We start from the raw sequence: 26,003 nt of genomic DNA on the forward strand, positions 1-26,003 counted from the left end.
CGTTTGGCATGCGCTTCTTAACCTTGAGTGTTACGCATTCAGGCGAGCTGGAAGAGTCATAAGAAAAAATGGGTATAAGAAACCGGCTTGTATGGGCTTCACGCCAAGACGCATGAAAATTAAAAAATAACTAAGCAAATATATGCTGCTTTGTAGTTTATTAGTGCATTATAAAGAGTTACCCCTTTTTTCATATATATATATATATATATATATATATATATATATAGAGAGAGAGAGAGAGAGAGAGAGAGAGAGAGAGAGGTGACCATGTGGTTTTTTGTTGTGATGGCGCACCAATAATAGCTTTGCTAGTCCAGTACAGTATTGAGCTTCGAAATGATATGAATATTCATACTGAAGGCTGGGGTATAGAATGTCTATTTACAGTGTGGCTAGCTACAGGGAAATCAAAGAAATCCTGGAAACGTCAGAGAATTCTCAGCAACAGATGAAAGTTAGGGGAAATTCTGGGATATTCTTAGGTATAGTCAGGGAAGTTTTGTTTTAAGGAGGATTAGGCCTTGCCATGTTGCAATCACACATATTTTGATGCCGCATGCAATAAAGTTCCCGCACTGAAATGTTGGCTCGACATGGCTTAGGACTTAGCTTTGGCTACTTGCTGAAGTCAACACTCGTGAACTGGTGTGATTATCATGATAGTTGTAGTCGCCCAAGTGAAATTAGCTGTTATTTCCTCACGGCGCTTACAGACTGCAGCCTGCTTGTAAATATGTCGTCCTAACAAGGTATAGAAGGTCTGGGGATTTTATATATGCCTTGACATGCCAAAAATTGGGATAAAACGTAAAAAAATTAGAATCATGGCAAAAAAGAAAAGAAAATATCCTAAATGACGAGGTTACTGAAAAATTAAATGTACAGCAAATATTTATATTGCTTTGTAGATTCGTGTTGCACGTACACATCTTTTCTTCCCCCGTTACAATCCGTAGATATCTATGATTGTTACAGTATATTGTTACAACATGTGTGGGGAGAACTGGGTTCATAAGGGATATCCCAATTAAGTTTATTACAATTGTATTAATTACTTATATTTACATTAATAATAAATAAATGTATTAAAAAATGTCCCATCACCAATCACTGACACTTAAAAATGTTTATTCGCAAGTCACTCAATGTCTGTCAAAATTCCACAGTTCGCACTCCTCACTGGAGCTAGGCTCGACAGTGGTTCGCCCGTTACCTCGCGCCTGTCCACACACACAGTCTCGCGCCTGTCCACACACACACAGTCTCGCGCCCGTCGCTCCGCGTCGCGCCGCTCTCGAGGGGGTCTCTCACCCTCTTCGCTGATGTCGAACTTCCCTTCACTCGCGGAACTCTCCGAACTCTCGGAACTGTCGCGGAACTCTCGCTGCTTGAATATCTGTGACGCCTTTCTCGAACCGACGAGAGCGGCTGTCACGAGTCGCGTCATCCCGGGCAGACCCGACGCCCGAAACTATCGAGAGTGGTGACGCTTATTCACGCCACTCCACGCGGCGGCCTCTATAATAAGCCCGCAATTCCCATGCCGCTAAAAGTGATAATAGCCCGAGGCGGGACGACGAGCATGGAGCATTGATGGGGGGGGGGGGGGTTAGCGAGGACCCTTGTAATCTGGCCAGGCACGCGTGGCATGCCTTACGTCAATGGACGGCGCGTGACGTCAGTTTCTTAGCTTTTGGGATTTAGTCACGTCAAAGTCCGAAGGTTTCACCGACGTTTCAGTCGACAGTCCAGTTGCCATCATCAGGCTGGCATCCTACTTTCATACTACTGGCATGTACTTAGCTTTGTAGAAACTTGTGCAAGAGTATATATCGATTTAGATTGGTTAGCAAACCTGTTATGATTTTCTTATTTTGTCTTAGCATTTTTTTTTTTTTTTTTAAATCCGGGAAGGGAGGGTTCCGGACTCCATGGGCATTCCTTTTGGCCAAGTGTCCAAGTGTCAGTCAGTCATTCACGGTACTGTTTTAAAGGTAATAGAGATAACTTGGAATATTTGTTCTTGGAACCTGTGCGGTGAGAAAGGGCAAGGAAAAAGCCAGGTGGCTGTAACAACATTATGGTGGGGAGCGTCTTGCGTGAGCTGTAATTTTTGGTTGCCGGGACAGGTGCTCGCTGTGAAAGGACGGGGCTCGATAGCTCGCCCGTTGCGTGGGCTGCCCTCCCTCTTTTGAACCCCCTCTCCCCCTTTTTTTTTTAAATCTATTGTTCCCTACGACTTCACGAGGAGCGCGCAGCCAATCACAGGCCGCCGCTCCTCCTCGCTCGTGCGAACTGAAAACCCTTCTCCCTTCTCCGTCGCGTCGCTTCTCCGGCCTCTTGCAAGACTGCTGACCGGCAACAGGTCGCTTGTATGTCTCTTCTCTCTCTCTCTCTCTCTCTCTCTCACTCTCTCCCCCCCCCCCCCATTTTTCCGCGTACACGCGTGTGCCTCGCGATTTACGTGGCGGATAAAATGCTAATTTCGCAGGGCAGGTAACCATTGTCGATATCCGACCCCCTTACCCTGACCTCTCTCTCTCTCTCTCTCTCTCTCGATCTCTCACCCCTTCCTCCTTTACAGACCTTCTCCTCTTCAGTGATCCGGTTCGCGTTGTTCGAGCGTGCGAGCCGACGCGATCGTGCGAAGGGGTCAGAACGGATGGTACCGTTGTGCAGATGCAACCAGAGTGTCTCTCTCTCTCTGTGTGTGTGAGAGAATGAGATAGAAATAAAACAAGAGTTGGGTGATAATTTTAGCAGGCTTTCACAGCCATTGTCTGAAGTAGCTTGGCTTCTGGGTTGTAGCTGTGATGTCCTCGGCGATAAATTCACCGACGTTTCGGTCGACATTGCAGTCGCCGTCATCAGGGAGCAGTTACCTGCTGAGGTGACCGAAACGTCGGTGAATTAATTCATCGCCAAGGACGCGGCTACAACCCAGAATTCAAGCTACTTAAGACTTTGGGAAATCATGTTCGGGCTCATATTGAAGCGACCAGGAATCATCACTGGTATGTAGACGCTGTGGCGGTTGGATATAGGTTTTTTTTTCTTCTCAAAATATACACAGGATAATATATATAAAGCATGTCCGCGAACTACGGCGCATAAATTCGTTTTGGGGGGAAGGGGGTAGGAAACTCCAAAGCAAGCAATTTTTTTGTTTAGGTAGGTACATGATATGTCCGGAAACGAAACCCTGCAAAGTTACAATCGTGGACAAGTAGCGTGCAAATTTGAATTTCCCGCGCATTTATTAGCCACTCCACTGGCTGATGTGACGTCCCAATGATCCGCGGGAAGCTGGCTGACTATCGCGTGGTTTATATTTAGCCAAGTGCGAACAGGTGACGACCTGGTTGGTCTGCGTCACCTCCGTAGTACGAAGTTCGCCAGCTTCAGGTTGTCAATGGTTAAGACGTGTGACGGTCTTCCGACTCCTTCCATTTTTGACGTGACAACGTCTAATAAATCGACGAATTCCAGCTGCACGCATGAAAAAGTGTCCCGTTACGCACATTTTCCCGTTACGCTGTGTCCCGTTACGCTCAGTGTACGCTTGCGCCGCATCTATCTATCTATCTATCTTCCACTCGATTGTAACAAACAACGATTTGACTTTTTCGAGGCACATTCAACTTGAAACACTCCCATTCGTTTCCTACTTTTCCTATCATCGTCCTATCCTTAACAGAATAACACAGATTGGAAGAAGTTAAATAGCAAACATGTACAAAAGTTATAGTTAAAATAATCTCTTCGTTAAAGTAATAAACATATTTGAATTAATGAGTGCACATAAAAGTAAATTTATCAATTAAATTGTAGATTTCATTTCACTCCTTCTTTGTATCCATACAAAGTAGTGATAATTCAATAAAAATTATTCAATTTTATTCATAAAAGTATGCAATCATTTCATCAATGTTTTGTTATGACTTTGTCACGTTAAACTATCGTCCGTAAACCGACTTTACAGACAACCAATTTTCGTTGTTGTGAAGCGCCCTTCGTGAATGCGCGCTAATCCCGCTGCATTTCCTCTCGCAACCCCTGCACTCCGTATGTGCACATCGGACATACCTGTGAATGTTACACTGCAAAATAAAGGTTTGTGATTTTTACAATGACAATCCTTGGAAACTCAGATACCACTTGTAAAACTGCAGGGCAGAGCTTTGTAAAATTGTAAAAAGTTTCAAAGCTCTGCTTTGCAATTATTTTACAAGTGTCATTGTTGGCAACTGAGTTTCCAAGGATTATCCTTGTAAAAGTACAAGTATAATTTTACAGTGTAAGTCTGTATCGTGCCGTTTTCGGTCGTAAACTCTGCCATCGTAGCACCATGCTCAGTAAACCATCAGCACTGCGCTAAGATTAGATTATTATAGATGTTTTTCTTGTTTTATTTTAATAATTTTACAGTCAAAATAGTTTCATGTTTGTTAAATTTTTTTTTGGTTTGAAGCCCTTATTTTATGAAAAACCATTTGCATTTTTTTCAAATTGTTCTCTGTATTGACTATTTCTGTAAATTCAGGTCTCCCTAATGAAAATCTCTAGCCGACAAAACATAACCCCATCGAATTCTGTCAAGTCGTTTAGACTTTATTATTGTTTTTATATTCTAACCTCTTAAACCGAAAGTAAGTGGAATTTCTCTGGTAAAATGTTAAAACATCTTATCCTAAATTGAGTTTTTTTTCTTCCATCTATCAAATATTGTTTATTGCAGTAGCTTTCGCAGTTTCATATTTAAAGTATGGCTAACGACTCTGCAGTCATATTCGGTGACCTCTCTCTCTCTCTCTCACCCCCCCCCCCCTACTTCCCACCCTTTTTAGAGATGGTGATTTTTCAGTTTGGGGAAACTGTGTATTCGCAGGGATTAGAAGTTCGAACTCCCCCGTATAAGCTGCTTCGTACAGTGAACTTGGCGTAACGCCGAACTCCAATAACAACTAGAAACCTTTCTACAAAGTAACTTCAGTATGCTTTTATTACTTCATTTTTGCAGAGATAAATTCAGACACTCGAAATTGTACGTCGAGGGCGACATTCCGTCGCCTGGTTCTCCCTCGCGAACTCCTGCGGTTGGATGCCCTATTACTAGAGACCGGAAAAATTCGCGGATTCATTTCACGATATGATAGAATCCAAACAACTGTACCTTTATATTGCTTCTCTGATTGGCTCGCAGTTTATCTGATGGACTTTGAGCCAATGGAAAATCTTCAGCCAAAAAAGTATCGAATCGCAAGCGTCCCAGTTGACAGGTGTCACAAGTCAGTAGCCAATGAGCAGGTGGCATTTGCCCGAGTGTGTAGGAAATTGTAGGGTCTAACCTAGAGGTCATCCAAAGCACGAATTTTTCCAGTCTCTACCTATTACTAGCGACACTTGTATTTCGCGAATACATTTCGTGTCAAGGTATTTCACAAAATACTGTAGCTTTTCTCCTGTGGTTATTGGCTGAGGTCGGTGAGAGGTGTCGTCCCGCTTTTGACGGGGCCAATGAGAATGTGGTCACCGTACTGCTGCACTCTCACAATTTGCCATGACTCTTAGAAAAAATTACAGTGCTTTATGAAATACCTTGACATGAAATGAAATCGCGAAATACAGGTGTCCCTACCTACTACTAGGGGCAGGCAATTTTCGCGAAAAGATCTGAACACTTATTAGATTGCAACAACACTGTTAGAAATTACAGTAAATTTACGGACATTCCAACGAAGAAACACCCGTAAATAAACTGAACGCTCTTCGTATTTCTGTAAAACGGAATCTCCGTAAAATTACGGTGGTATTAGAGAGAGAGAGATAGCTGTGCTATCGCCCCCCTCTCTCATTCACCGTTTAGTACCCTCTACGCATGCGCGTAATTTACTTCGGCGTACTTCGGCCTACTTCGTGAACTATCATTTGTTTTTTTCCCCATGCATTCCGTGTTACCGTGTTTTGTTGCTGTTTCTTAATTCGCATATATATGGAATTGTTCAAGAGATATTCCTAGTGATTTTATATTAATTATTGTTGAAATTAAGTTTACTGCTTTTAAGATTGATAAAATACCTGCTACATGTAATGAAAAAATAGCTTAGTCTGGAAGTTGACCGTGGTCAGCCATGTGTGGAAGAAGAAAGCAAGCAATTTTTCGAAGTTTTATACAATCGGAAGAATTTTGTGAGTCCATGCGCAAGGTAAGTTCAATTAGAGTATCTGTTTTTATTTAAATAAATTATATTATATATATAAGTTTTTTATCCCACCAATAATATAACCAGGTTAAGACACGCAAGTTTCGGTAAATATGTAGTTTAGAAAAAAAATGTTAAAAATCCGAAAATACTTTTATTATTATGCATATTATGCTCTTTCACTTCCTCTTTTCATTAAACCCGGTGGATATAAATTATAAATACTTAAGGAGATATCGAATTTTTTAATTTTCATAGTTGGGCGATATTTGTTAAAAAAAATTAAAAATTCCGAAAATACTTTTATTCTATGCTCTTTAACCAAAAATGCAACTTTTATTCAACTTACAATCTTTATTTATTGTTCTACCTGAAGTTCAGGATCTAATGATGTACTTAATTGAAACAGTAAGCATTGTGTATCACAGGGTCAAAATGTACAGTTTAATGCCATCAAGATCAAGGCCTCAACTTAGATACGCGATACGGAACTTTTACCATTAAAATTGAACAACTTGAAGTATCAAATGTCAGCTTAGAAAATTATTTGAAAATAAGTCAGGAAGTAAAAAAAATAGCCATTTGAAAGTTTTTTATCTTAGGAAAGTATCCTTCAGTATTATCTTTGAATATATATATTCAAAGGTATTATCTAAGCATGTATTCTTTGCTTTAATTTATTATGCCTACACATATTCAAAACATAGTATGTAATGAACATTAACAACGTACTTTCTGATGAACAAAATTTGTTTCTAGATTTATTAATGTAATTTTTATGTACTAATGGATTTTATTTTGGGACTATGAATTTTTTTATGCATGCACTTAAAAGCTTTTGTTTCGTACTAATTTACCCAAACAAAATTGACCAATGGGGTTAAAATAATGTTTATTGTTTCCTGGCCACCCGCTGTACTCGGTTGGCAATGTGCTAAAGCAGGTGCTCTTCAGAAAGTATAAAACTATAATTTTGAGATTTCCACTTTTGTATTCCTCTCATTATGTTTAGCATTATTAAAAATTGCAATTTAAAAAATGCTGTTGTAATTGGTATAGTGCATTCATAAGGAAAAAAGTTCATCATTCACTCATAAGAAAAATGTTCATCGTTCCATAATTCTGAAGGAGAGATGCTTTAATTCCTGAAAACAAAAGTTTTAGAACTGTTTTTTTTTTAAATTATCTCGTGTTTTCGAAACAATTTCTACGAGGGTGAGGAATAGGTTATGTAATCTACAATAAAAATGGCTGCAAATTGGTGTGAATAGGGGTCACATTAGTTTGTGAAAAACATTAAAAATAATTAACTGTGTTTTTCTGCACCTTCTTTCTGGTAACCCTGCTGTGATCTGATTGTAAGAGGAAAATGTTAATAATTCTCTTTAATAGATTTTTTTCTTTTAGGTCAGCTACATTATAAATGTAACCGAATGATTATAACCAACTTTTCATCTAAGTTAATTTTTGCCTGGTTTCCCAAAATTCACTACTCTCCATAATTACCTTGTTGTAAGAATTAATGTACAGCAATTTAAATATCTCAATCAATAAGTATTTGTTTCATGGTAATATATCAGAACTAGCCATTTCCCTCGACTTCAAAGGTCTTAAAATTTAACAAGTTTTCAGAAATCAGGGGATAAAAAGGAAGCTATTTTATGATAATGTTAATATTGACAATTTTACAGATTTAAAGTATGGCTGATTACATAAGAAACCTTTCACTTTTGATTTTGATTCCAAGACCTGTACACTGAGCATCTGTGCATCTAGTCCTCTCAAAAACACTTTACTTCCTCCAGAAAAACCTTACTTTTACTGGAAAAACCTTTACAATATTAAAACCACAACCAAATAGGACAGGGGTGCCAAACACCCGAAGAAAATTAAAATTAGGGGTAGACTGAAGGTCAAATTAATCTCACCGTGCCCCTGGGGCCGGTTCCCTACCTCAAAATGTGGGAGGTTAAAACTAAGTTTAAAGGGGACCTAGTCCCCACAAGTCACTAACAATACAGCTAAGTGAATTTAAGTGAGAAGTCAGATCTAGTCTGCCTGTACATCAAATTAATACAAAAAACTTGGATAGACTATGTTTTCAGGGAGCCTAGCTCCGTGCGGTCCTTAAATAAATTCAAACTTAACCTATGCACTTAAACTATAATTCGGTGAACCTGGGAAGTAGCCCCTTCCTAACTTTACTTAGATAGGTACATAATAATAATTTTTATAGGCAGGCTGCCTGTTCCGAAGATAACCCAGTCATAGCTGCTCTCCACCTGCTACTTTAAGTGCCTCAGAACTGCATTCCTAACAAAGCTATTATTATTAACTAGTAGTTAAGAACATGTTATTCTTATAAATTTAATACTTCACCATCTTCATAAAGTAACAGCTAATAACAATTAAACCAATTTTGAAATTGTAATATTGAAACAAGCATTATAAAAAATGTGGTCTAGGTGTATAGTAACTGTGTAAATTTCGCTGTGGGTATTTCAAGTAAAATAAGACCACACAATACAAAATTCTGCTTTCATAACACCAAAATTCTTCTTAAAATATCACCATGAAATCTTGATACAATTTGGGACGTGCCCCATTGCTGGTCATAAGAAACCTTAAATTTGGACAAAAACATTCATTTACAAAAAAAGATGAACATGCAAACACAGAAAACAAGCTAAAATGAGCCAATGTAAAAAAAAAAAAAACAGAATTCTACTGTATTTTTTATGCTGTTGAAGTTTTAATTATTGGCACTACCTGCTTTTATTTTGTTTTCTGTGTGTTTGCACATGCATTTATTTTAATTTTTCTCAAATATTTTCAGGTTTCTTAAGACATACAGTCATACAGCTATGGTTTATGTCCATAAAACAATTTTTTTAATCAATCTTACCCAATGCAGTAACCATTCAAAGACTGAACCATGAAATCTTGTCTTCATGTATGCAGGGGCGTAGCCGGGGGGGGGGGGGGTTTAGGGGTTCAAACCCCCCCCCCCCCCTTAGCACCAAATATTTAATTAATTTCTTATTCATCACTCAAACAAATGTCATATTAAAATTAATAAAAAAATTTACCATTACAATATTTAAATTTAAGTACCGAAAACTGCTAAAATAGTACTATTTTACACCTTCAAATCCAAATTTTCCCGGGGGAGGACCCCCGGACCCCCCGCTTTAATACAGGGGGGGAGGGGGCCATACTTCTTAACACCCCCCATACACAAATCCTGGCTACGCCACTGCATGTATGAGGTATATATTAATACATTAATTAGTGGTGAGTTGTGTATGTATGTAGGCTACTCACAAAAAAAAACTACAAATGAAAAGATACATTGAAATTTTGGCATTACTTTATAAAAATGTAACTTACCTCCACAACCATTCTGATCCCTAAACATCATCTACTCAAAGTAACTTTATGTAACTATAATACATAACACTATACTTGGCATAACAACCAAGTTTAATTATATATAATAACACTGATTTACCTATCCCATTATTTGTTTATTTATTTTATAATTATAAAAAAAAAATTTTTTCTCTTCTTTTTACATTTTGTTGTATTTTTATTTCTTTTGTATTACTTATATTTATTCAAGCCCTTCCCATTTACTTTATTTTATAATAAATTTGCATCTAAACAGCACTGCCCATGTTATTAAAAAAAATTGCCAGTTTCACCCATTGTAGCCATAACTTTACATCCCCCACCCATGATCCAGTTCTACCAACATAAAATACCTACCCCCTGGCTTAGAATAACTTTCCACTGATAGCCTTACTTTAAACTAAATTAACTTTACTGATTACTTGCCGCTTTATTAATTTCTGCCAACTAAAGAGGCCTGAACAACCTACATTTTTTTTTTTTTTCCCCAATATTTTATTTTCCCAATTATGTTGAATTTGCTTCTTGTTTCTGCTAAATTCTGTTTTTGCCTTCCCTGCTGCTCCCACTTATTATAATCTTCATAACCATAACAACCGAGTTAAATATACATCCCATAACTTTTTAATTTATTTTTAATTGTTTTCAACCTTATCATTGCTTTTTTTTACAAGCAGACTTTTTTCACATACTTTATTTTATAGTAAATTTAATCTTTAACAACCCTGCCAATGTTATTAGAAAAAATTGCCAGTTTCATCCGTCGTAGCCATTACTTTACCTCTCCCCCACCCATGATTCAGTTCCACGTACATAAATATATATGATAAATGCTGTTCTGCTAAAGTCTGCCAACTAAAAAGTCTGACCAATCAGCATTAATATTATTATTTACCTCAATTTGCTTTACTTTTGTTTTAACTCTTGTGCTGCTCTTATATTTTGTTTCTGTTAAATTCTAAAGTTTTTACACCCCATGCTACCTTCTGCTCATAAAAACTAGACAATAACTACATAAACATCAAAATTTTTATCCAACCACACTCCACCAAGTTAAAATAAAACCTACACAATTCCAACCAAACCTTTGTCGTGCGCCCCCCCCCCCCTCCCCCCACACATCTTAAAAATAATAATAATTGCAATCAACTTCACCTTTTTCATTGTTTTATTTTCTTTATTATTAAGTAGCTTGCCCCACCATCTGAGGGTGAGCACATTTGACCAGCCTCGGAGAGACCAACCAAGCTTGGACACCAGGCTGTATTGAAGTTCCTACAAGCTCCAGCCGAGGTACAGTCATGTACGCCGCGACCCCCCTTCTCCCCAGCCAACTCCAGGATGTGGTACGACAGGGGCGGGAGCCTATTAGTTAACCTGACTGTTAAATCTTTCTGAATGCTTGCCTACAGTTAATGCACAAGCCCTGTTGTATGCAGGGCTGAACTGGGTAGGGGTGTCTTTCCCACTCCTCATTAGGTTTTTAAATAATTAGGGGAGTGAAGTTAATTATTATGTTCAATTTGCCATTTTGGCCAGGCATTATTTCAAAAAGAAAACACTAGATAAAATTAAGATAAAAAAGGTGGCAGCCTTTGAGGGCACTAAAAGTCTGCTCATGGCAGACCCTACCACCCAGACACCTCAGGTCAGTCCTGTACACAAACCAAGTGATGCTAGATGTTAATTTGGCAGAGTAAACATGCCAAAGCAAGGAAAAATCTTGTGTGCAAGCATTCAGTTATTGCAATGGAGAAATTGGAGTTAAAAGTTGAGAGCAGACATTGGCACTGGCCTAATCTTTTTGCAAATCTAAGCATGCCTTAAGTATCTCATGTTATACTTTGGAAAAAAAAATAAATACTAGTACATATAACACTTGCCAATATACATAAGGTCTAACCCTCACAAACTTAAAAAAATTCAGACCTGCAAAAGGAAAAACAAACAAAAACTGAGCAAATAAAAACTTTGAAAAAAGAAAAGTATTGGTTTGCTTGAAGAGCTTGCATGATGCTTAAAGAATGGTGTCTAATACCCTCAAAGCTTAAGATATTTCAAGTACAGATAGAAAATTTGGCCAATAGCTGATGGTTAAAAATATTAACAGCTAAACATTGTAAAACTAATTGATGGTAAACAAAGTGTCTAACACCCACAAGACTTTACCTCAGATGGTGGGGCAAGCTACTTAATAATAAAGAAAATAAAACAATGAAAAAGGTGAAGTTGATTGCAATATTATTTTTTTTTTTTAAAAAGATGTGTGGGGGGGGGGGGGGGGGGCACAAGTTTGGTTGGAATTGTGTAGGTTTTATTTTAACTGGGTGGAGTGTGGTTGGATTAAAATTTTGTGGTCATGTAGTTATTGTCTAGTTTTTATGAGCAGAAGGTAGCATGGGGTGTAAAAACTTTAGAATTTAACAGAAACAAAACATTAGGGAAGCACAAGAGTGAAAACAAAAGTAAAGCAAATTTAGATAAATAATAATAATGCTGATTGGTCAGACTGTTTAGTTGGCAGACTTTAGCAGAACAGCATTTATCATATATATTTATGTACGTGGAACTGAATCATGGGTGGGGGAGAGGTAAAGTAATGGCTACGACGGATGAAACTGGCAATTTTTTCTAATAACATTGGCAGGGTTGTTAAAGATTAAATTTACTATAAAATAAAGTATGTGAAAAAAGTCTGCTTGTAAAAAAAAGCAATGATAAGGTTGAAAACTAAAATAAATTAAAAAGTTATGGGATGAACAAATCAGGTTGTTGTATATTATTTAACTTGGTTGTTATGGTTATGAAGATTATAATAAGTGGGAGGCAGCAGGGAAGGAAAAAACATTAGAATTTAGCAGAAACAAGAAGCAAATTCAACATAATTGGGAAAACAAAATATAGGAAAACAAAAAAAAATGTAAGTTGTTCAGGCCTCTTTAGTTGGCAGAAATTAACAAAGCGGCAGGTAATCAGTAAAGTTAATTTAGTTTAAAGTAAGGCTATCAGTGGAAAGTTATTCTAAGCCAGGGGTAGGTATTTTATGTTGGTAGAACTGGATCATGGGTGGGGGATGTTAAGTTATGGCTACAATGGGTGTAACTGGCAATTTTTTTAATAACATGGGCAGTGTTGTTCAGATGCAAATTTATTATAAAATAAAGTAAATGGGAAGGGCTCGAATGAATATAAGTAAAAAAAAAGAAATAAAAATACAACAAAATGTAAGAAGAAGAGAAAAAATATTTGTTTATAATTATAAAATAAATAAACAAATAATGGGATAGGTAAATCAGTGATATTATATATAATTAAACTTGGTTGGTATGGTCAATTATAGTGTTATTTAGGCCTATTATAGTTAAAGTTACTTTGAGTAGATGATGTTTAGGGATCAGAATGGTTGTGGAGGTAAGTTACATTTTTTTATAAAGTAATGCCAAAATTTCAATTTATCTTTTCATTTGTAGGTTTTTTTTTGTGTGTGTAGGCTACATACATACACAACTCACCACTTATTCATGTATTAATATATACCTCATGGCTGAAGACAAGATTTCATGGTTCAGTCTTTGAATGGTTACTGCATTGGGTAAGATTGACTAAAGATTTTTTTTGGACATAAACCATAGCTGTATGACTGTATGTCTTAATAAACCTGAAAATAACCGAGAAAAATTAAAATACAAAAAATTTGAATGTGCAAACACACAGAAAACAAAATAAAAGCAGGTAGTGCCAAGAAATATCAACAGCACAAATATACAGTAGAATTCTGTGCTTTTTTTTTTATATTGGCTGATTTTAGCTTGTTTTCTGTGTTTGCATGTTTAGCTTTTATTGTAAATGAAGGTTTTTGTACAAATTTAAGGTTTCTTATGTACAGCAATGGGGCATGTCCCAAATTGTATCAAGATTTCATGGTGATATTTTAAAAAAAATTATAGTGTTAAGAAAGCAGAATTTTGTGGCCATATTTTACTTGAAATACCCATAGCGAAATTTGCACAGTTACTGTACACCTAGACAACATTTTTTATAATTTTTGTTTCAATATTACAATTTCAAAATTGGTTTAATTTTTATTAGCTGTTACTTTATGAAGATGGTGAAGTATTAAATTTATAAGAATAACATGTTCTTAACTACTAGTTACACTAAACTTGATATATGTAGTTAAAAATATATGTTGGTACATATGAGACACACCATTTGACCGATCATCATGAAAGTTGGCATATCAGTGTTTTTTCATGGAGAGTGTTTTTTATGCTATTCATTTTAGTAACTCTTCACCAGACAGCGCTGTAGCACATAAACTTCTAGACTTTTCAACCATCACCATGGGTGAATTCATTTTTATAACAGAAAATCATAGATAATAGACATACAAACAGTAATTGTATGTCATTTCTGTGTCCACCACACTTGTCATATAGCGCTATCCATTTTCATGTAACTCACGGATACCTAGATACTGCAGCTAATTAATTATATTATGGAAGTTGTATTTGTTTATTCAAAATAATAATATAGGTATATTGTGTGGAACAAATTTAAAAAATGGGGGTAACCATTGATCGTAGTATGTACCAGGATCAGTAATTTAACAATTTGATGATAAAAGCATGATCAATCAAATTAGGTAAATAATTTTTATAATCAAATTAGTACATTATTTGTTACCAACTACTCACAAAATCTCTGACCTACATTGTATAAAAATTAAGGAATTAAATTTCAATGTTATTGGTAAAGGGTTTTTAAAATATTATTTTATTTAAGTAATTGACTTGTATTATTAAATCAAATGATGTAATGGCTCCACGTGTTATGTTTTATTGCAATTCATCATATAACTTGTTCCTTTGCGTGCATTCTTTTTGTATTCTATTATTTCTATTTTGTTTCAATAGTACAGCTTGTGTTCGGTTTTAGTATATTTTGGGACATGAGGCGAAATGCTTATTTCTCAGGAATGTGTGCTTAGTTTATACTTATTGCTACTAATTCTCAGTAAAATATTAAACTAGGTTTACTTTTCATCTTATTCCAAGTCTCCTGCACAGATTTAGATAATAAATAGTCAGCTTTTGGGGGTTTTGACATTGCTAAAAATTTTAAGACTGGCTGAAGTAAGATGGCTTGCAAAGTTACATAAAAACTAAGCACTAAGAATTTTTTAATTCTGCGTTTACCCATGTACACCTAGGTCAACCCAATGTTGACTGGGTTAGGGATCGTCCATTAATCACGTGAGGCTCGAAAGGAGGGGGGGGGGGGGGGGGGTTCGGAAAAATCACGAAATATCACAAGGGGGGAGGAGGGGTGTAGAGAGATATCACGTGTATTAATTTTTTCACGCGATTTCTACTAAACCGAAAAGCGACGCGTGACCTTGACTCGCCGTAGCCAGGCAACAATATCCCCGCCTGGCTCGGCTTGCCAGTCGCCAGTAAGACTGTGATTTTGGTGCCGAATATACATGCTGTGTTTAATTTTCCAGAATTAAATTAGATTATACCTATATTTAAAGATAATATTCTGAAAATTTTAAAAATATTTTGTACCGAAAAAATACACGTGATTTTTTTTTGGGGGGGGGGGGGTGGGGTAGTCTAAAACCTCACCACAAATCAATAGGGGGGGGGGGGGGGTTAAAAATTTGCTAAGAAAAACATCACGTGATTAATGGACGACCCCTTATGTAAAAAAAAATATTTGATATATCAGTTCATGATACCTTGACGAACTTAATCCATCCAACTAACCTAATTTAACCTAACGTAACAATACCTGACATAGGTACTCAAAATAATGATGCAGCATCTAACAAGTATATGTGCAGTATGCTTACACAGTTCTATAGGAATTCTGAGCCCACTGCTACAGTTAGAGGCAAACTGCAATGTTTTTTTTTACAAGTGATTGGTTTTTGTTCTATTAGTATTACCACTTAAAATTGAGGGTGAGATATACCTAACAATTTTTTTTTGTTGTGAGAAATGCTAAGCACAATATTTTAGATATTGCAGCCTGTTGCTTGTTGGCGTCTACCACATGGATACCTAGTGTAACTCATATAGCATTCACTGTGTATACGAAAAGGAAATTTAACAAACCATAAAATCATTTCAAGCCATTTAATTGTGGGAAAAGGCTTATTCATAAAATTGTTTTGTAGCAAACTTACATTTTTATTTTAAATCCAAGTTATTCATAAATTTTGGTTATTTATGTCAGCAGTTAAACTGAAATATTTACATATAATTTACAGCATATTCTTACAGAATATGGTTCTTTTATAAACTTTTTTTTTCTTGTGGTCAAATTGTCTAAATTGGTGTAGATTAAAGTATGGTGGTAAATCAGTCATGTCTATCAACTAATTTATCATTATTGTGTTCACACTATTTTATCTAGGTACATAAAGTTAGGAATGGGATTCAACAGTTATATGACAGTAAATATATTATGATACAAAATACTTTACACATTACTGGTATTAATTAATTATAAATTTACTTTTTATTTTTCTGAATGTTAAATGATTCATTGTGTCTGAATTTCAATATAGTTCTTTTGTCTTCCGGTTATCAAACTTACTTTCCTGTATGCGATGTCATTATGTTCATTTGTGATGGAATCCATGGTGACTGGTCATCACTGAGAAAATGTACTTATGTGGCGAGGGTTGGGACAGAAGTGGTACCTAGTAGTTTGACTTTCTTGATTGTTGTAGCTTCCCATCGGAGCCAAGTTTATTGTTACTGCTAGCCTTTTGAATTTTTGCTCCTAAATATATTTACAGTATTTATGTTCTTGTTTTCCTTGTGTGCCTTTAAGATTGCATAAATTTATAGTTGAAATAAGTTGCAATTTTTTTTTTAATTGAGAGTTAAAACATTTACAAGGATTGGTGGAAAACATGCATTAACTATTTGCTTAAAATGTGAACTTGCAGGGTTTTTTATAAGTTTTGTGGCTTTTAATGAGTTATATGGTATTATTGTTTTCCAGGGCCATCTCCCTAATTCTCGGAAGTTTATCTTGTTTGTGGACAAGAAAATGTCCCTAGAAACATCAGACGTAGTAAGTGCTGTCTGTAGTATTTGCATTTTTAATTAATGTCCTATTTCAGTGGCAAAAGCATTGGAATTCATTCAAAGGTAGCCTAGATTATAAAATCAGATTAGTATTATATTCAGGAGTTGTGTGTTAATGTGAAATATTATCACTGAAAATTTAAGAAATGATGTTACTGAGCATTAGGAAAACCAGGTGTAAATTATTTATAGTTCTTTAAATTTCAATTTGATTGTAGAAAGTATTGCAGATATTTCAATGAATTCATATTAAACCGTTTCATTTTATTATCATCATCATTATTATTATTCTTTACACTTGCAGTTGGGCTTTCACCCGGTGGCAAGGAACTCCCCTCGCTATCTCACTCTCCCAATTCCTGAAGTCTTCTGAAGTCCGTCCCTCCTCTCCCATCCAGTACCCCTCCCTCAAGCCCATTCCACTCTCGCCCCGTCCTCACCAGAAACACCTGCCTTCCTCGTTCAGTTTGTCTCCACTCCCTTGGAATCTTCCATTGGTGATCCCTTCTCCCTCTTTGTACTCCCCTCATTTCTGAAATTAATTATTTCTTAACAACTTTTCCTAAAACTACAATAAATTTTTATTGAATTTAATCCCTTGAATTATATATCTTTGCTAGATACAATATTTTATGGTTTTATTTTTAAAGACGATTTAGATTATGAAACAGGAGACTTTGATGTCATTGTTAATTAATTTTATACATAGAGGTGGTATGTTTTACAACAATTAATACATAATAAATACATACTTCAATATTTATTAATCCTATTTTGACTAATATAGGATGCACTTTTACATTAAAATAATTATTTAATATTTATGCCTTAAACAGAACTATTCTGAATAAAAATAAATTTACAAGGGAATGTGTGACTTGGAAATGTACAAACATCAGGAGTTTAAAAATGAGTTACTAATAAGAGATGATAGCACAAATAAGGTAAAATTAAATTTTTGCGATGTATTTTGATGCTATATTTTGCAACAAGCTTTATGCTGACAAAATGATATTAATTGAATGAATATATTTACATTTTTGTGATTTACTAAAGTTTTGCTAACAAATTGATTGATTTCTAAATGAAATTTGGAGATTAATGACATTTCATGTTTTGATGTTTCATGGTGAATTGATATGCTTTCCGGTTTCATCCAAATTTACCATATACGTAATCTTGTCCGTAATCATTGCTAAAACACTAATTGTTAACAGTTTTGATTTTCAAGATTTTGAATACTTAATTTCCTTCAAAAAAGCTTGTTGAAACATATATATATTTTTCTATTTTGAATTTATCTACCTCTTAAAATAGTATGAATATTTTTGTATCATCAAACTCATCCTGCGAGCAATGAATTGATTTTAAGCTTTCTTATCATAATAAAATAAATGGCAACCTAAATGAGTGTACCCCAAAAAAAATTGAAAGAAAGAAATGTTCTTGTATTTGTAACATTATCAAAAAGTGCTTGAGCATTATGCGAGATTGCATGTGATTTTGATTGAAATCATGAGCATTTAAGTCTGAAACATACTTTCTAACAGGTGTTATTTGCCTTACTTTATTAATTAGCAAAACTAATTATGAAGTGGGCTGTTATTTGTAATATTTACATAGGTACGTGCAGTCAGAAAACTTATTTGACTAAATTATATGTTTTTTGATAGAAATCTGACATATAGAGGATGAGTCTGAATGTGACTGAAAACTTGGGCTTTATTTTCCACATACTTTTGTGATTTGTTGCTACCCCTAATTATTTCAGGAAATATTTACAACAGTGACACAATTCATGGTTGTTGTTTAACTCATACCCAGTGTTTCATCTTAAATACTTTCACTATTATTTACAATAAAAATATTGTTCAGCCCCAACCACAATAACGTATATACAAGCCTTGAAGCAAGTCAGAACATAAGTCGTACAAAGGTTATTTTGTCGTGATGAACCTGCAGCTGATATTTGTTGGTCAGATACAGACACATCCTGTACAAAAACTTGTTTTTATTTATGTATAATCATAGTACGTTATATGACAATCTGCCTTGTACATAAATACATATGACACTTTTAATCGCGTGCCAATGTGGTGAATAAACAGGTGTGTGCTTGCTCTGTCAGCTATGAAAACACTTTTCTGTACAACCCACATTTTATTTGGATAGATAATTTTATATTTATTTTTATCAGTTTATACAACCTTCCACTGATAGTTATAAATTATGCTTTTATTATTTTTCAGGTCCATTATGAAGATTAATCCTACTGTATAAAAAAGCATCAAGGAAACCCCAGAGTTGGAACTTTGAAGAAAGTGGCAGATACAATTACTAAAATTGTTGAATTGTCAAAGCTGTTGGATGATTTGTACATGCAGATTTGTGTGGTGTTTCAAGATTATTTTTTTTTTAATTATTGTGATTAAACAATTCTAATATGAATATTTTACATTTATATTTATTTAAAATGTTGGCTTATATTAACAATGCATTTTGTAAATAAATATTTATAAAGGTATAGCTCATTTATTTATTTTAATTTTTGAAAATTTACCAGCACATAAACAAAGGAACTATGTGCTACGATTATGGTTCTTATGTCTTACAATGGCATATTCTGTACGTTAATCAACTAGCAGTGCTGCTAAATATTATGTTTTTTTGTTGTTTAATGTTTCAATTTTGTAACAGAAACTATGTCTCCTAAGCAAAACTTATTGTGGGAATTTTTAGCAAAAATTTTCGGGATTTACATATCATTATAAGCTCTATTGGTGTGTTTTTGCACTAAAATAATAATAAATACAGTAAATGGATATTTATTCAAAACTAGATGATTTAAGTACAATGTATCTATACTTTTTATTACTTCACAAGTTAACATACTTTTTCATTGTAGTATAAACACTGGTCCTACTTCCTACAAATATATAAACTTAAAAATTTTAAGGTTCATATGCTTTTCAATTGTGCTTTTTACACTTAACCAATTTGGTTACAGTTTGATACATAGGTAGCCCATATACTGGATTAACACAAATGCTATAGAGTAACTTATCATTAAAAGTATCCAAAAAACCCATACTTTGGTACTTTTTAATACTGTATGCCTCAAAGTGTGTTGCTTTGTAATGATTTTTCACTAATAAAAAATTCCACCCCTCAGGGAGGGGTGATAAGTATCATAAAAATACCTCACAATTAGGCTAAATGAAGCATAAGGCAAGGTTGAGTATCCTACTAATCTTTAAATTATGTAATTTTTTGAGTTTAAAAGTTTATAACGTAATGAAGTCTTTGCTACCTACCTGATTTTGATAAAATTTAAAACAGGATTCGTATCTTCTAGATTATAGTCTAACAAATAATGGAGTTAATGTAAGAATGTGAGTAAATATAATATTTTTAACTATGAAATTTTATCATATTTAGATAAAGAATGCCATTTTTTAATTGGGAAGAAGTCAGGGCTTAGTATATTCTAAATGGCTCCTTCTGACTTCTTATACATTCGACAAAATAAAGAGATTTTATGTAACTGGATTTTCCACACAAAACCCTCAATATACACTGTACATGATTAAAATTCCACCTCTAAATTGGGTTTATAATAGAAAATGGTAGAAAGTAATTTATTTGGTGTGAATTGTAAAATGGCCATTAAGTAAAACATGTAGAGGCTTAGAGTTATGTTTTTGCTCCAAAAGTAAGCTATATAGTTATTATAAGCACAAAAATTAAGAGTGCTATGTATTTAATTGCATTCTAAAATAACATGACTTTACTGTAATTATACTGGTTACAAATTACCCAGAGAATTTCATAAATTAACATGTACTACACCATGGAAAATAACTTTATCTTTGTAAATTTTACAAGTGCTGTAAACATAATGGTAAAACAATATTTTTATGCTACGGAGTTTCAGTAATTTTTACAGAACTTTTGTAAATTTGAGGAACAATCTGTATTTGAATATTACGAAGTTATCGTATATTTACTGCATTGGTTTTGAAATTTACAAATAATCTTTATTTGAATTTCACAAGTACTTGTATATTTACAGTATTAATTGTAAAATTTACTAAGAATACATTTTTTAGTATTACGAAGTACCGGTATATTTACGGCATTGGTCGTGAAATTTACGAAGAATCCATATCTGAGAATTACAAAGTACTAGTATATCTACGGCATTGGTAGTGAAATTTACGAAGAATCCGTATCTGAGTTTTACGAAGTACTAATATATTTACGGCATTGGTCGTGAAATTTACGAAGAATCCGTATCTGGGTTTTACGAAGTACTAGTATATTTACGGCATTGGTCGTGAAATTTACGAAGAATCCGTATCTGAGTTTTACGAAGTACTGGTATATTTACGGCATTGGTCGTGAAATTTACGAAGAATCCGTAACTGAGTTTTACGAAGTACTAGTATATTTACGGCATTGGTTGTGAAATTTACGGAGATTTAGTTTTTTTCCCTAATGAAGTAACCGTAAATTTACGAAGACCACCGGAGAATTTTTTTCCGGTACTTTTCGTAAATTTACGGTAAAATTTTTTAACAGTGAAGGTATACTCGCACCTGTGGTTTCTTCCTTGTGATTAGCGGCCGTCTGCGAGAAAAGTCGTTGCCTTATTTGGCCGAGCCGCTCAGGACGCTTTTGCTTCCGCACTTAAACACTGTGATTGGTGTTGTAACACTCGATATGTACCTGGGAGCAACTCACCCAATCACGAAACACAGACGATACTATAGTGTTTTAACTTTCATCTAGTCTCGAAATCTTTTCGCGAAATTTGCATGCCCCTACCTATTACTAGAGACTGACAAAAATTCGCGATTTCTATTATCTCTAGGATGGACTCCACAATCCCCTACACGCTCGGGCATATCCACCTGCTCATTGGCTATTGACTCGTGACACCTGTCAACTGGGACGCTTGTGATTCGATACTTTTTTTGATTGAAGGTTTTTCCATTGGCTCAAAGTCCTTCAGATAAACTGTAAGCCAATCACAGAAGCAATATAAAGGTACAGTTGTTTGGATTTTAGCATATCGTGAAATGAATCCGCGAATTTTTCCGGTCTCTACCTATTACTGGCATTCGGCCCTCTGGGTCCGCTTCTAGCTGTGATGGTAGTAGAGACTCGGAAATTTCGATCATTCTTCTGGTGGCAAGGTAGACTGCAAACATGTGTACTTTTGCTTTAATGATTGGAAATTCGCGCTTTCGATGACCTCTAGGATGGACTCCACAATCCCCTACACACTCGGGCAAATGCCATCTGCTCATTGGCTATTGACTCGTGACACTTGTCAACTGGGACGCTTGCGATTCGATACTTTTTCGGTTGAATGTTTTCCATTGGCTCAAAGTCCTTCAGATAAACTGTGAGCCAATCACAGAAGCAATATAAAGGTACAGTTGTTTGGATTCTAGGATATCGTGAAATGAATCCGCGAATTTTTACTGTCTCTAATGATTAGATCACAATCGTTTGGACACTCCCCTCTACGATTATGAGCCAGTCAATTATCAGCCAACAGTAGAGGGGCATGAATCGCACCGACCCAATCCACAGGCAGGGAAGTTGTACAGCAAGAAGTCAGCCAATAGGAAAGCTTATGTGTTTCCGAGTCTCTAATGATAGCAAAGGACCGAAAAAAAAAATTCGCGTTTACATTGACCTCCAGGATAGACTCCACAATCCTCCGCATACAGGAGCAACCGTCGCCTGCTCATTGGCTGCCGACTGGCGAGTCGTCTCGACTTGGTGACCTGTGATTCGGTCAATATTTAGTTGAGTGTTTCTCATTAGCCAGGATCATTCACAACATACTGTGTGCCGTCAGTGGAAGCAGCTTAAGGGTATACATATTTGTATTTGCTCTTATCGCGAAATGAATAATGCAATTTTTTATTGGCCCCTAATTTTAGCTTCACTTAATGCAGCTTCACTCACTTTATCAAGCAACTGTTCTTAGCAGCCGTTGACTGTTCGAGCGTAGTTATTTTTTTTAACCGTTTTCATCATTTTTAACTTGAAAACGATGTCGGTTTAAAAAAAATCTCACACAGAAACACACGAGGTAATACGCTAATGTATATAAACATGCATATTTCGCGAAAGGATTTCAAGATAAGTTGTGTGTTATCACACTGTAGAATCTTCTTTGTTTCGTGATTGGTTGAGTTTATTTCAGGCGCGTGTCCGCTGTCGGCTCGAATCACTGAAGTTCTGTGCGGAAGCGAAAGCGTCCTGATTGGTCCGGACAAGTAGGACAATGGCTTCGAATGCAGACGGCCGCCAATCACAAGGAAGAAACCGCTTACGCGGGTTCACGTCGTTACATTCTAAATGAAGGTTTAGCTCTTTTTCGCGAAAAAAAAATTACTTGGCCCTATGTATAGGAAAGACTCCTGGCCGATGAGAAACGACATTCAACTAAATACTTACAGGACCACAGGCTACCAAAGCTGATACGTCTCACCCTGTCGGCAGCCAAAGAACAGGCGACGTTTGCCCGAGTGAGCAGAGAAGTGCGGAGTTTATCCTGGAGGTCACGAAAAACGCGAATTTTTCCTGCCCCTAACTTATCAAACGTTCAAATTTCCCCGCGAAAATACGCCATCCCCCAATCGTTTTGTGCCAAAATAGTTTGCAGAACAGAGTAAGTCCTCGCTCTTATGGTTGGTTTTTTTTATAGCACGGCGTGGTTATCGTCTGGTGAATCACGGCCGCTGTGTGTGTCCGTACAGCTTTGTTCTCATCGGCCGAGTCGAGTGCGCGTCAAGGGGAAGAAATGCTGCGGACGTGAACAAAGCGCATCGAAGATTAACGAACCGTCAAAACTTTCCCCGCAGTGAATCACAATCTCTCGAGTGCCGGACCCCTTCGTGGCGAAGCCCGCGGCTCCGCCTGACCTCTTGACCTCTTGACCTCTTTCCTCGCGCGGGGACACAGTCGGCGGTCGCCCCCCCCCTTCCCCTACACACACAGCCAGTTGTTTACCCCAACCCTCAAACGGGAAAAAAAATTTACCCTTTGGAAACCAGTGGCCGCGAAATAAATTTGTAATACTGCAAGAAAGATAGCTAACTTTGTGCAACACATGGCTATGGTTATTTTTGCATATACGAAATAAGTTGTTTTTGGAGATAATACTGAGTATTTCTTACGAAAATTAACGCATAATTTTATATGTTAGTTGATGTTTCATTCAAGCACAATTTTATAAACTATAGAAGAGATAATATAATTTTCTCTAATCGGACTTGATTTAGTTTCATTATGCTAATGAATGTGTGCAGTTAATACTGGAAAGCTATTCAGGGAACGGTTTACAAATAACTTTAACTATTGGAGGTACTGGTACAACAACAAAGCATAAATGCCCGGCTATAAATCCGAATTCAGAATTACTGCGAATGTTATTTTGTAGAAATAGTGTTGTTTTCATGTGAATGTGCAAATTTATAAATATCTGTAATTTTACAGGAATATTTGTTCCATTTACAAAAAAAAAATCAGTTTACGAACGCTTGGTGACTCATTATTCAATATTCACGGGAAACAGTAGGCTACTCTGTACTTGAAAACTTGTATTCGGTGTGTGCTAATAATTTTATTATATTTAAGTTTTGGTAATCTTACTTAATCCAATAAATGATTTGTCAGGGCCATGTACGTTTCGTGAAAAGATTTCCAGACAAGCTGTATGTTAAAAACTTTGCGGAATCGTGTTTGTTTCGTGGTTGGCTGTATTTATTGCAGGTAGATGCATTTATGTTATTAGCACGCCAATCATAGCCATCCAGTGCGGAAGTAAACGCATCCTGAATGTCCCGGTCAAACAGGGCAATGCAAAAAAATGCATGCCTCTAATGATTGCTCTTTTTTTTTTTACTGATTCGTGAGATGAATTAAATATATTACTAATATATTTCATTAAATATATTAAATTGTTTTTGTTTTTGAAAGATGTATGCCAGCCAACTATGTATGTACCAGTATTTATATTTCTCGAAAATAATTTGAAGAATATCCAGCTTTCAGATTAATAAATATAGTTTAAAAAACTAAAGAAACATGCTTTTAAAGATTATCAAACTAAAAAGTAAAAAATAATTTTAAAATTAAATTTATGACAATAGTATATAAGCAATACTAGTATAAATGAGAAAAAAGCTTGAGGCGCTTTGTGCCATATTTTTTGAATATCAAGCGCCCCATGCTTTTTTCTCATTTATACTAGTATTGCTTATATACTATTGTCATAAATTTAATTTTAAAATTATTTTTTACTTTTTAGTTTGATAATCTTTAAAAGCATGTTTCTTTAGTTTTTTAAACTATATTTATTTTTAACATTTTAGTTTGATATTCTTTAAAAGCATGTTTTTTAGTTTTTTAAACTATATTTATTTTTAACTTTTTAGTTTGATATTCTTTAAAAGCATGTTTTTTAGTTTTTTAAACTATATTTATGTATAATTATCATAGGGAAATGAGTTACCGACACTACCTATTACCATCTGAGATAACTATTTGGAGTTGCAACGTCACAAAGAAATGGTAAAGCCTCTACGAATCATTTGCAGTTAGATGTATGGATATAATATTAGAATTTACCGGGGAAAAAAAAGCATTTTTTTTCCGGCGTGGCCGGGAGTAGAACCCACGATCGCTGAATCCGAAAGCTGACGTCACAGAAGTCGCGCGCCTTAGACCGCTCGGCTAACAAACGTAATGAAATGGGTGGGACATTTTACAATGATGAGTCACTCACTCTTAGTCGAAAGAGTTACAGACGGACAGACAGAGTTACAGACGGACAGACAAACATACAGGTGAAGCTAATATAAAGCATGTAAAAACGTTGGTGAAGTTACCTGCCAGAAACGTTCCCTCTTTCGTAGGCTATCCTGTATTTGTTAAAGTACAAGATTTTAATTATTAGTATATTATTTATTTTATCATGTTATGATTATTGACGAATGCTTTTTTATCTCAAAAATTTTGTGATGATGTGCCACCATGACGTTTTTCTTAGCCGGAGTTGGTCAAGATGCATTTCAGCAAATAATGTAATTGTTATTGATTTTTTTTCCTAGTTTTAGAAAAATCCAGTTCGGTACTCTTTGTTAGCACAGAATTACCTAGAGACTTTCTGACCTACAAACGACTTAACTCGAGATATATGTTACAGTGGTTGAGTAGTCCCCTTTCTTGTTCCCCTTTCCTCCCTCCTCCATCACCT

The 26,003-nt window shown here is 35.5% G+C and overlaps 1 protein-coding gene and 1 long non-coding RNA gene across 2 annotated transcripts in view; both read left to right on the plus strand.

Moving 5' to 3' along the window:
• LOC134528318 (uncharacterized) overlaps window positions 1-26,003 on the plus strand; it is a 706,112-nt gene that overhangs the window by 518,440 nt on the left and 161,669 nt on the right. The window lies entirely within an intron of this gene.
• On the plus strand, window positions 1,318-24,667 carry LOC134528229 (uncharacterized). The gene is made up of 3 exons (XR_010074369.1): window positions 1,318-6,209; window positions 16,638-16,709; window positions 18,973-24,667. It is a non-coding gene; the product is annotated as an uncharacterized LOC134528229 (long non-coding RNA).

The sequence above is a fragment of the Bacillus rossius genome, chromosome 1, assembly GCF_032445375.1.
Source record: "Bacillus rossius redtenbacheri isolate Brsri chromosome 1, Brsri_v3, whole genome shotgun sequence".
Classification (NCBI taxonomy): Eukaryota; Metazoa; Arthropoda; class Insecta; order Phasmatodea; family Bacillidae; genus Bacillus; species Bacillus rossius.